The sequence below is a fragment of the Stenella coeruleoalba genome (genome assembly GCF_951394435.1).
Source record: "Stenella coeruleoalba genome assembly, chromosome: X".
Classification (NCBI taxonomy): Eukaryota; Metazoa; Chordata; class Mammalia; order Artiodactyla; family Delphinidae; genus Stenella; species Stenella coeruleoalba.
This window is the reverse complement of record NC_137152.1, coordinates 75,856,463-75,866,310: the sequence shown is the minus strand read 5'-3', so window position 1 is coordinate 75,866,310 and position 9,848 is coordinate 75,856,463. Positions and strand designations below refer to the sequence as shown.

The 9,848-nt window shown below is 35.3% G+C and overlaps 1 pseudogene across 1 annotated transcript; it reads left to right on the top strand.

Moving 5' to 3' along the window:
- Positions 1–2,258: 2,258 nt before the first annotated feature.
- Positions 2,259–3,497, top strand: LOC307180318 (tubulin alpha-1C chain-like; annotated as a pseudogene). The gene has a single exon. The product of its transcript is annotated as a tubulin alpha-1C chain-like (transcript).
- Positions 3,498–9,848: the final 6,351 nt, after the last annotated feature.

Here is a 9,848-nt window from a genome sequence, read left to right as displayed (position 1 = left end):
ACTCATAGCCATTGAAAATATAAATATCCTGAGTAAAGGTAAATGTATAGACAAGTATGAAAATGTGATTATTGGTTAGCCAACTACATTTTAAAATTTTTCTACAGGATTTAAAAAACATGTAGAGAAAAATAATTATAAATCTAGCTACTGTGTACAAAATACATAAATATGTTATAAAGTGGGGGTGATGAGCTATAAAGGAGTAGAACTTTGTATGCTATTGAAGTTAAGTTGGTATCAATTTAAAACAGATTATTATATTTTAGGATATTATATGAAATTCACATGGTAATCACAAAAATAATATCTATAGAGTATACTCGGAAAGAAATGAGAAGGGAATTAAAAGGTGTCACTACAAAAAATGGCTGAAAAATTAAGAAAGCAGTGATGGAGTAAATGAGGGGAGAATGCTGTAAGAGCTACAGAAAATAACAAAATGGCAAAAGTAAGTCCTTCCCTTTCAGTACTTATTTTAAATGTAAATGGATTAAATTCCCATATCAAAATGTAAAAATAAGTATAATGGATATAAAACAGGATCCACTATGGGCTACCAGAACCCAATTTAGATCTACAAACACATATAGGTTGAAAGTGAAAGTATGGAAAAAGGAGATTCCATGCAAATATTAACAAAAAGAGATCTGGAGTGATTATACTAATATCAGAAAAATTATACTTTGTCAAAAATTGATACAAGGGACAAAGAAGAACTTTATATATTGATACAAGAGTCAACTCTCCAACAATATATAGCAATTATAAACATATAGTCAGCCCTTCGTATCTGCAGGTTTTGCATCTGTGGATTCAACTAACCATATACAGAAAATATTTTAAAAATAAAAATTTCAGAAAGTTGTAAAAAATAAAACTTGAATTGACAGCATGCCAGACTATTTACATAACATTTACATTTTATTAGATATTATAAGTAATCTAGAGATGATTTAAAGTATATGGGAGAATGTGTGTAAGTTATGTGCAAATACTACACCATTTTGTATGAGAGACTTGAGCATCCACAGATTTCGGTATCCATAGGGGATCCTGGAACCAATCCCACATGAATAGGAGGGAAGACTGTATATACCTGAAAGATCAGAGCTCCAGCAAAAAGTAGTGCTAAGAGGAAATTTTATAGCTATAAATTTCAACTATTAAAAATAAGGAAGATATCAAATCAACACCCTAACTTTACATCTTAAGAACTCGGACAAAGGAGACCATCTTTTAAAGGATTCAGACAGCCACGGGAGACAGGCTTGCAGGAAATGCTTCATTACCTATAGTGCACTGGCACTGACTAACAGGACTTGAACTGGCTGTCACTAGGAAGTATGGTCCAGTTGCCAACAGCTAACACAGTGGAAGGGTGACATATTTCACTATGAGTATGCTAAGGACACCTCTAAACTTCCTCCATGTCAGGCAGATGAAGTTACTACTTTATTTCACCACCTTGCAGGTAACTGAAATTGTATTATCCCTGCAGCTCACTCAGTTCTATCTCTCTGCATTTAGATAGCTCCAGTGACTCTCAGAACTCCCCCGTCTGTTCTTTTTGTTCTACTCTAGAGGTGAGCCTGCCAGAGCCAGCAAACTGCGTCTTCTTCCCATAATTCACTTAACTGAACAATTCAGCTCTATTTGAAGACCTTCTGCCTTGGTCTCTGGAGCCCCCATGCTTAGGATTGTAATGAGGAATGGGCCTGAAGCAGTCCCATACCTTGGAGTTTATTTGAATATGGTTAACTCTCTCATTTTAGGGCTCTGTAAAAGATATAGTGAAATTTCTCTTGAAATGAATTACTGTAGGAGGAAAATTGCATACATATATATATTAAAATAAAATACCTCTATATAGGCCTACTTGAACAATTATGTAAATGAAATTTGTTTTTTTAAAGTAATAACAAACTGGGACTTTTTTCTAGAAAAGGCAAAGCAACAACAAAAAGAGGCACAGGGTGGACCTGATGCCCACCCTCCAGACATGTGTCCCAGAAAGGGGTATATTGGTTCCTTTGGAGCCAAACAGCCTCTCACTACTTCTCCCCCAGATTGCTTGGTAGTTTGTCAGTGGGTGATACTTGTTGCTGTCCCCTTGCATCATCCAGCCCTGCAGAGCCCTACAAATCCCAGTCATGTGTGAATCCATCTCCATCTAATTTGGCTGGACTGGAGTCCAGTTTGGCAATGACTGCTGAGATCTCTACCTCCTGAAAAATAGTGTCCAGCCCAGTGACCAGATGTCACATGACAAGATCATTAGGGGAGGAGATGACTCTTTTAACACTCTCTTCATTGAGATGGATGCTGGCAAACATGGGATTAGGGTAGTGTTTCTAGAGCTGGAACTCATGGCCATCATGAAGTTCACACTGGCACCTACCACCAGCTCTTCCATCCTGAGCGGCTCATCATGGGCAAAGAAGATTCTAACAATAACTATGCCCATGGGTACTACACCATTGACAAAGAGATCACTGACCTTGTCTTGGACCAAATTTGAAAGTGGCTGAACAGTACATAAGTCTTCAGGGCTTCTTGGTTTTCCACAACTTTGGTGGGAGAACTGGTTTTTGGTTCACCTTCCTCCTGATGGAATGGTCTCTCTGTTGATGATGGCATGATGTCCAAGGTGGAGTTCTCCATTTATCCACCACCTAGATTTCCACAGCTATAGTTGAACCCTACAATTCCATTCTCACCACCCTGGAACACTGTGATTGTGCCTTGATGATAGACAATGAGGTCATCTATGACACCAGTCGTAGAAATCTTGATATTGAGCACTCAACTAAACTAACTAGTTGAGTTAGCACTCAACTAACCTTAACCATCCTATACATAATCTTATTAGCCCGATTGTGTCCTCCATCACTGGTTCCCTTAGATTTGATGGAGCACTGAATGTTGATCTGACAGAATTACAGACCATCCTGGTTCCCTATCTCCACATGTACTTAACTCTAGCTACATTTGCCCCCATCATCTCTGCTGAGAAAGCCTACCAAAAACATCTTACTATAACAGAGACCACCAATGCATGGCTTGAGCCAGCCAACCAGATGGTGAAATGTAACCTTCACCATGGCATATACATGGCTTGCTGCCTGTTGTACTGTGGTGATGTGGTTTCCAAAGATGTCAATGCTTCCATTGCCACTATCAAGACCAAGTACACCATCCAATTTGTGGATTAGTGCCCCACTGGCTTCAATGTTGACCCTAATTACCAGCATCCCATTGCAGTATCTAGTGGAAACCTGGCCAAAGTACCACGAGCTGTGAGCAACACAATAGCCATTACTGAGGCCTGGATTTGCCTAGACAACAAGTTTGACTTGATGTATGCCAAGTGTGTCTTTGTTCACTGGTATATTGGTGAGGGTATGGAGGAAAGAGAGTTTTCTGAGGCCTAGGAGGACATGGTTGCACTTGAGAAAGATTATGAGAAGGTTGGAGTGGATAGTGCTGAGGGATAGGATGAGGGTGAAAAGTATTAACCTTCTGTTGCAAATTTACACTACATTTTCTTGAGACTCTTATTTATGTTGCTCTGTGAAGCTGTCTATTGTGGCCCTAACTTGTCAACAAAAGTGATGTTTCCATTAACAAAAGGAATAAGAACAATCTAAACCCAAGACTTAAAGAAGGAAAAAAATAATAAAGGTTGGAGTGGATATAAATAAAGTAGCAAGTAGAAAAATAAGAGAGAAAATCAATGAAACCGAGATTGGTTCTTCAAAATGATCAACAAAATTTACACATCTTTACTTAAATTGACTAAGAAAAAGAAGCCACAAGTAGCCAAAAATCAGAAATGAAAGTGGAAATATGACTACTGATTTTGCAAAAATATATAGGATTATAAGAGTTGTGAACAATTGTTAAGTCAACAAATTAAATAACTTGAATGGACAACTTCCTAGAAAAACATAAGATTGAATCATAAAGAGATAAAAAAAATCCTGAATATACTTATACTTAGTGAAAAGACTGAATTGTCAAAGAGAAAGATAGGCATGTGTTAAAGTTGGCAAGACACATTTTACTCAGGCTACTGTAGGATGGAAGAGAGATGTTAGTATTAACTGAATTCAACTCCACTGAAACAAAAACTGAGGCTTTTTAAATGCTGAGATGTACCAAAGGAAAACTACTGAAGGACATGGAAGGGGGTTTGAGTTGAAGAGGGGGATATTGGTCAATATGATTAGGCCCTCTGTGTTTGCTAATTGGCACTTATTGAAGTGAGGCTCCTACCCTGTACAGAGACTGCGAGATAGGAACCCTATTTTTCTTAATGATTCCATTTCAAAAGGATGGCTCCTATATCCTTGAAGAAAGCATTTCTGGATTATAGTAGATTTACATCTTAAAGGGAAAGAGAAAGAATTTATAATTGCAAGTTTTCTAAAGTAAATGCTTTAATAAAGGGGAAGTCAGGGGCCTATAGTCATGTTCCAGTTGGAAAAACAGTAAATTATTTTTGCAGCATTGAGCTCTCTCAGGCAGACTTTTTAAGGGACCTAGAGTCAAGCTAGGGACATGAGCTTGGGCTGATATAAGCCATTTTACAATTTGGTCAAGTCTTTCAGTGTGTGAGGGGTAGAATGAGGGTTGGATGGAGCTGTTTCTGCCAAGAGTTTTGCAGTACTCATAGGCAAAGTGTTAGGCTTAATAAAGAAAAGGTCTCAGAGGAACCTGACTAAAATTTGGTCAAGGAGAGAGTCTTTTTTTCTGAATAAGTATTCAAAAATTTCTCAACAACAACAAAAATCCAGGAACAGAAAGCTTCACTATTGAATTCTACTAAACATTTAAAGAATTAACAACCATATTTCTTATAGTCATCCAAAAAATCAAAGGAGAAAAAAAAACACTTCCTAACTCATTCTATTAAGTCAGAATTACCCTGATAACAAATCCAGACAAATAAATGAAAGAAAAGAAAATAACAGATCAATATCCCTTATAAATATTCATGCAAAAACCCTGAACAAAATACAAGCCAAATTCCAAAGCATGTTAAAAAGATTATATACCATAATCAAATGGGATTTAGTTCCAGAAGGCAAGAATGTTTCAACGTATGAAAATCAAAGTAATACACCACATTCACAGAATGAAAGAAAACAACCACATGATCATCTCAATTGAAGCAGAAGAAATATTTTTACAAAATTCAACACTCTTTCATGATAAAAACACTCAACAAACTAAGAATAGAAAGTAACTATATCAACATAATAAAAAGTCATATGTAAAAAACCCACAGCAGGCTTCCCTGGTGGTACAGTGGTTGGGAATCTGCTTGCCAATGCAGGGAACATGGGTTCGAGCCCTGGCCCAGGAAGATCCCACATGCCGTAGAGTAACTAAGCCTGTGCACCCCAACTGTTGAGCCTGCAAGCCACAACTACTGAAGCCTCCTCACCTAGAGCCCGTGCTCCGCAACAAGAGAAGCTACCACAGTGAGAAGCCTGTGCAGTGCAATGAAGAGTAGCCCTCACTTGCTGCAACTAGAGAAAGCCCGAACGCAGTAACAAAGACTCAACAGAGCCAAAAATTAATTAATTATGCAAAAATAAGATTAAAAACCCACAGCTAACATCGTACTCAATGGCAAAAGACTGAAAGCTTTCCCTCTAAAAACAAGACAAGGATGATGTTTTTACCTTTTCTATTCAACATAACAGAATTTGTAGCAAGAACAATTGGGCAAGAAAAAGAAATAAAACTCCCCCAAATTGAAATGGAAGGAATAAAAGTATTTCCATTCAGAGATGACGTGAATTTATATGTACAAAACACTAGTGATTCCATAAATTAAATGGTTAGACATAATGGAGGAACTAAGTAAAACTGCAAGAACTTTAACACAAAAAGATCAGTTGCATTTCTATATACTAAAAATGAACAATTCAAAATGAAATGAAGAAAACAATTCCATTTAATATCATCAAAAATAATAATATATTTGGGAATAAACTTAACCAAAGAGGTGAAACTTGTACAATGAAAACTAAAAAAAATATTGCTGAAAGAAATTAAAGAAGACACAAATAGAAAGACATTCCATGTTCCTGAATGGAAGTTTTAATACCTACAGATATTAATCTATAGGAATCAACAGATTCAATTCCAATCAAAACACCAATGATATGTTTTACACAAATAGAAAAAAATCAACCTAAAATTCATATGGAACCTCAAGGGACTCTGAACTGCCTAAACAAGTTTGAAAATGAAGAATAAAGTTGGACATCTCACACTTCCTGATATCAAAATTTACTACAAAGCCACAGTAACCAACATAGTGTTTTACTTGCATAAATATACACTTATAAACCAATGGAGTAGAATAGAAAGCCCAGAAATAAACACAGATACAGGGTCAAATGATTTTTGACAATGGTGCCATGAACACTCAACAGGTAAACGGCGTGTTTTTAAGAAATTGTGTTGGGAAAAATGGATATCCACAAGCAAAAGAATGATGTCAGACCCTTACCTTACACCATATAACAAGATTGACTCAAATGGATCAAAGACATAAACATATGACCAAAACTATAACACTCAGAAGAAAACATTGGGGAAGAGCTTCTTGACATTGATTTGGCAATGATTTATTGGATATGACACAAAAAGTACAGGCATCAAAGAAAAATAGATCAAAATTTAAAACTTTTGTGCTTTAGGAAACACTAATAACAGAATAAAAGGGCAGCCCATGGAATGAGAAAAATATTTGCAAATCATATATCTGCTAAAGGATTAATAACCAGAATATAGAAAATAACTTTTAAAACTCAACTCAGCTCGGTGCTTTGTGACCACCTAGAGGAGTGGGATAGGGAGGGTGGGAGGGAGGGAGACTCAAGAGGGAAGAGATATGGGGACATATGTATATGTATAACTGATTCACTTTGTTATAAAGCAGAAACTAACACACCATTGTAAAGCAATTATACTCCAATAAAGATGTTTAAAAAAAGACCAAAACAAAAAAAAACCTCAACAACAAAAATCAAACAACCTTATTAAAAAGTGAACAAAGAATTTGAATAGACATTCCAAAGAAGATATACAAATAATAAGCTCATGAAAAGATTCCCAACATCACTAATCATAAGAAGAAATCAGGGAAATAGAAATCAAAAAGTCAGCGAGGTACCAGTTTATTCCAGTTAGAACGGCTATTATATGAAAAAACAAACAAAAAACCCAGAACATCACAGGCATTGGTGAGAATGTGGAGAAATTAGAATCTTTGAGCATTGTTAGTTGTAATATAAAATGGCACAGTTGCTGTGGAAAATATTAATGGCAGTTCCTCAAATAATTAAGCATAGAATTACCACATGACCCAATCCTTTCACTTCTGGTTATACACACCCAAAAATTGAAAGCAGGGACTTGAAGAGATAGGTGTACATGCATATTCATAGCAGCATTATTTGCAATAGCACAAAACTTGAAACCACCCAAATGTCCATTGATGGATGAATAGATAAATAAAATGTGATACATACATACAATGGAATATTATTCAGCTTTAAAATAGAAATAAATTTTGACATATGCTGCAACATGGATGAAACTTGAAGGCACTATGCTAAGTGAAATAAGACAGACATAAAACAATATTTTATGATTCCATTTATATGAGGTACCTAGAATAGTCAAATCATAGAGACAGAGACTAGAGTGGTGGTTGTCAATGTCTGGAGAGAGGAGAATTGAGAGTTATTTTCCAAAAGGTACAGAGTTTCAATTTGGGAAGATGAAAATGTTCTGGAGTTGGATGGTGGTAATTTTTGCACAAAAATGCGAATATATTAATGCCACTGCCCCGAACATATAAGATGATTAAAATGGTAAATTTTATGTTATGTATGTTTTAACACACACACACACACACACACACACACACACACACACACACACACCAGAATTGGAAAAGAAATACACACATATTTCTCCATATCAAAAGTGTACCAGATCCATATTCCAGGTAAAAGAAGGTATTTTTTTTAAATGGCTGCTCCAATTAACAGTCTTGCAGCAATTATTGGAAATACCCTTCTTATATCCTCAACAACTGTAATATAATTTGCAACAGAAAAATGCTAAACACTTTTCACAACTTGAAGAGTAAAAATATTATATTTTCTGTGATTTTCATGTTTTTGAGTTACACTTTTCAATGTGTATTTTCAGAATGATACAGGCACATTTGTGGGTCATTTGAATTTTTTCTTTTACTAATTTTCTAGTAATACAATTTAACCACTTATTTGGGGATGAATTCATACTTCTGTTTAATTTTTAAAATATATCATAAATATTATCTCTTTGACATGTTATTAATTTTCCCCTTGCTATTTTTTTCGTTTAATTTCTCTATGGTTTGCCTTTTCCATCATAGTTTTGCCTATAGTATAATGATCCAAATATTCTTCCTTTACCCTAATATTATAGACCTGTGTTCCTCATTCTTCATCTAGGTGTTTTATGAGTTCAATTTAGTTTTTAAATTCACATCACTAAACATTCCAGAAATTAATTTGGTGAATGCAAGCATAATTAAACATTAAAACAATTAAACAATAATGCATAGGAACTGATCAATCAGAACTGCCCCTGACTGCTGTTTCAGCTGAATGTAAATCCTAGGTGTATAGGGTGAAATAGGAAATTAATTGTATGTTTTTCTTAATGGTTAAGCCAGCTAACCTAACGCTTTGTGTTGAAAACATTCTTTCTCCATTAGTTTTGAGTGCCAGGTTTCATATATTTAAATTAGCAGACATATGTTGGTCTGCTTCTGTATTTTCCAATCCATTTCATGTTATTATATTTTAATGTTGGATAGGGATACCCTTCTTATATATCTTCTGTCTTCTCTTTTTCCGATTTTATTTTTGGTCCTGAGTGATTCTTACAGATTGACTTCAGAGTCATTTTCTTGAGTTCTAAAATCTTATCAAGGCTCTTATTGGACTTATTCTAAATTTATAGATTTATTTTCAGAGAATTTGTCATCTTCGCAATATCAGGTCTTTGCAACTATAAATGTGGTATACCTCTCCAATTATTAAACTCTTTTTTGACGTTCCTCAGTAAAAATATATTGCTGTTATTATGCACAAGATATGTACATTCTTTCTTAAAATATTCATGAAAAAATTCACATTGTATTATTATGAATTGCATCACTTATAATTAAAATGTGCAATTTGTTATTGCTGAAAAGTAGTTTTAACTAATTTGTTCATTCACTAATTTATTTTTTGTTCTCCCCATTTAATTTAACAAGATATATGATATATTTTATATATATATATATATATATATATATATAACAAGGGAGGTATTAATTTATATATCTGAATCAATCAATTCATGATCTTTTTTTTTTTTTTGCGGTACACGGACCTCTCACTGTTGCTGCCTCTCCCGTTGTGGAGCACAGGCTCCTGACGTGCAGGCTCAGCGGCCATGGCTCACGACGGGCCCAGCCGCTCCGCGGTATCCTCCCGGACCAGGGCACGAACCTGTGTCCCCTGCATCGGCAGGCGGACTCCCAACCACTGCGCCACCAGGGAAGCCCATTCATGATCTTTTAAAATATTTTGTCCCATTTTCTTTATCATTATTATTCCCCTCTCCTCCTTCTCTCTCTCTTTTAGAATCATTTGAGAGTAAGTTGTAATCACCATGCTTCTTTAGCTTTAAGTAAATCATAAGTATCTTAAGCAAAAAGATATAGTCACAGTAAAATTATAAATATCAAGGAATTTAATTTTTATATAATAATATTATCT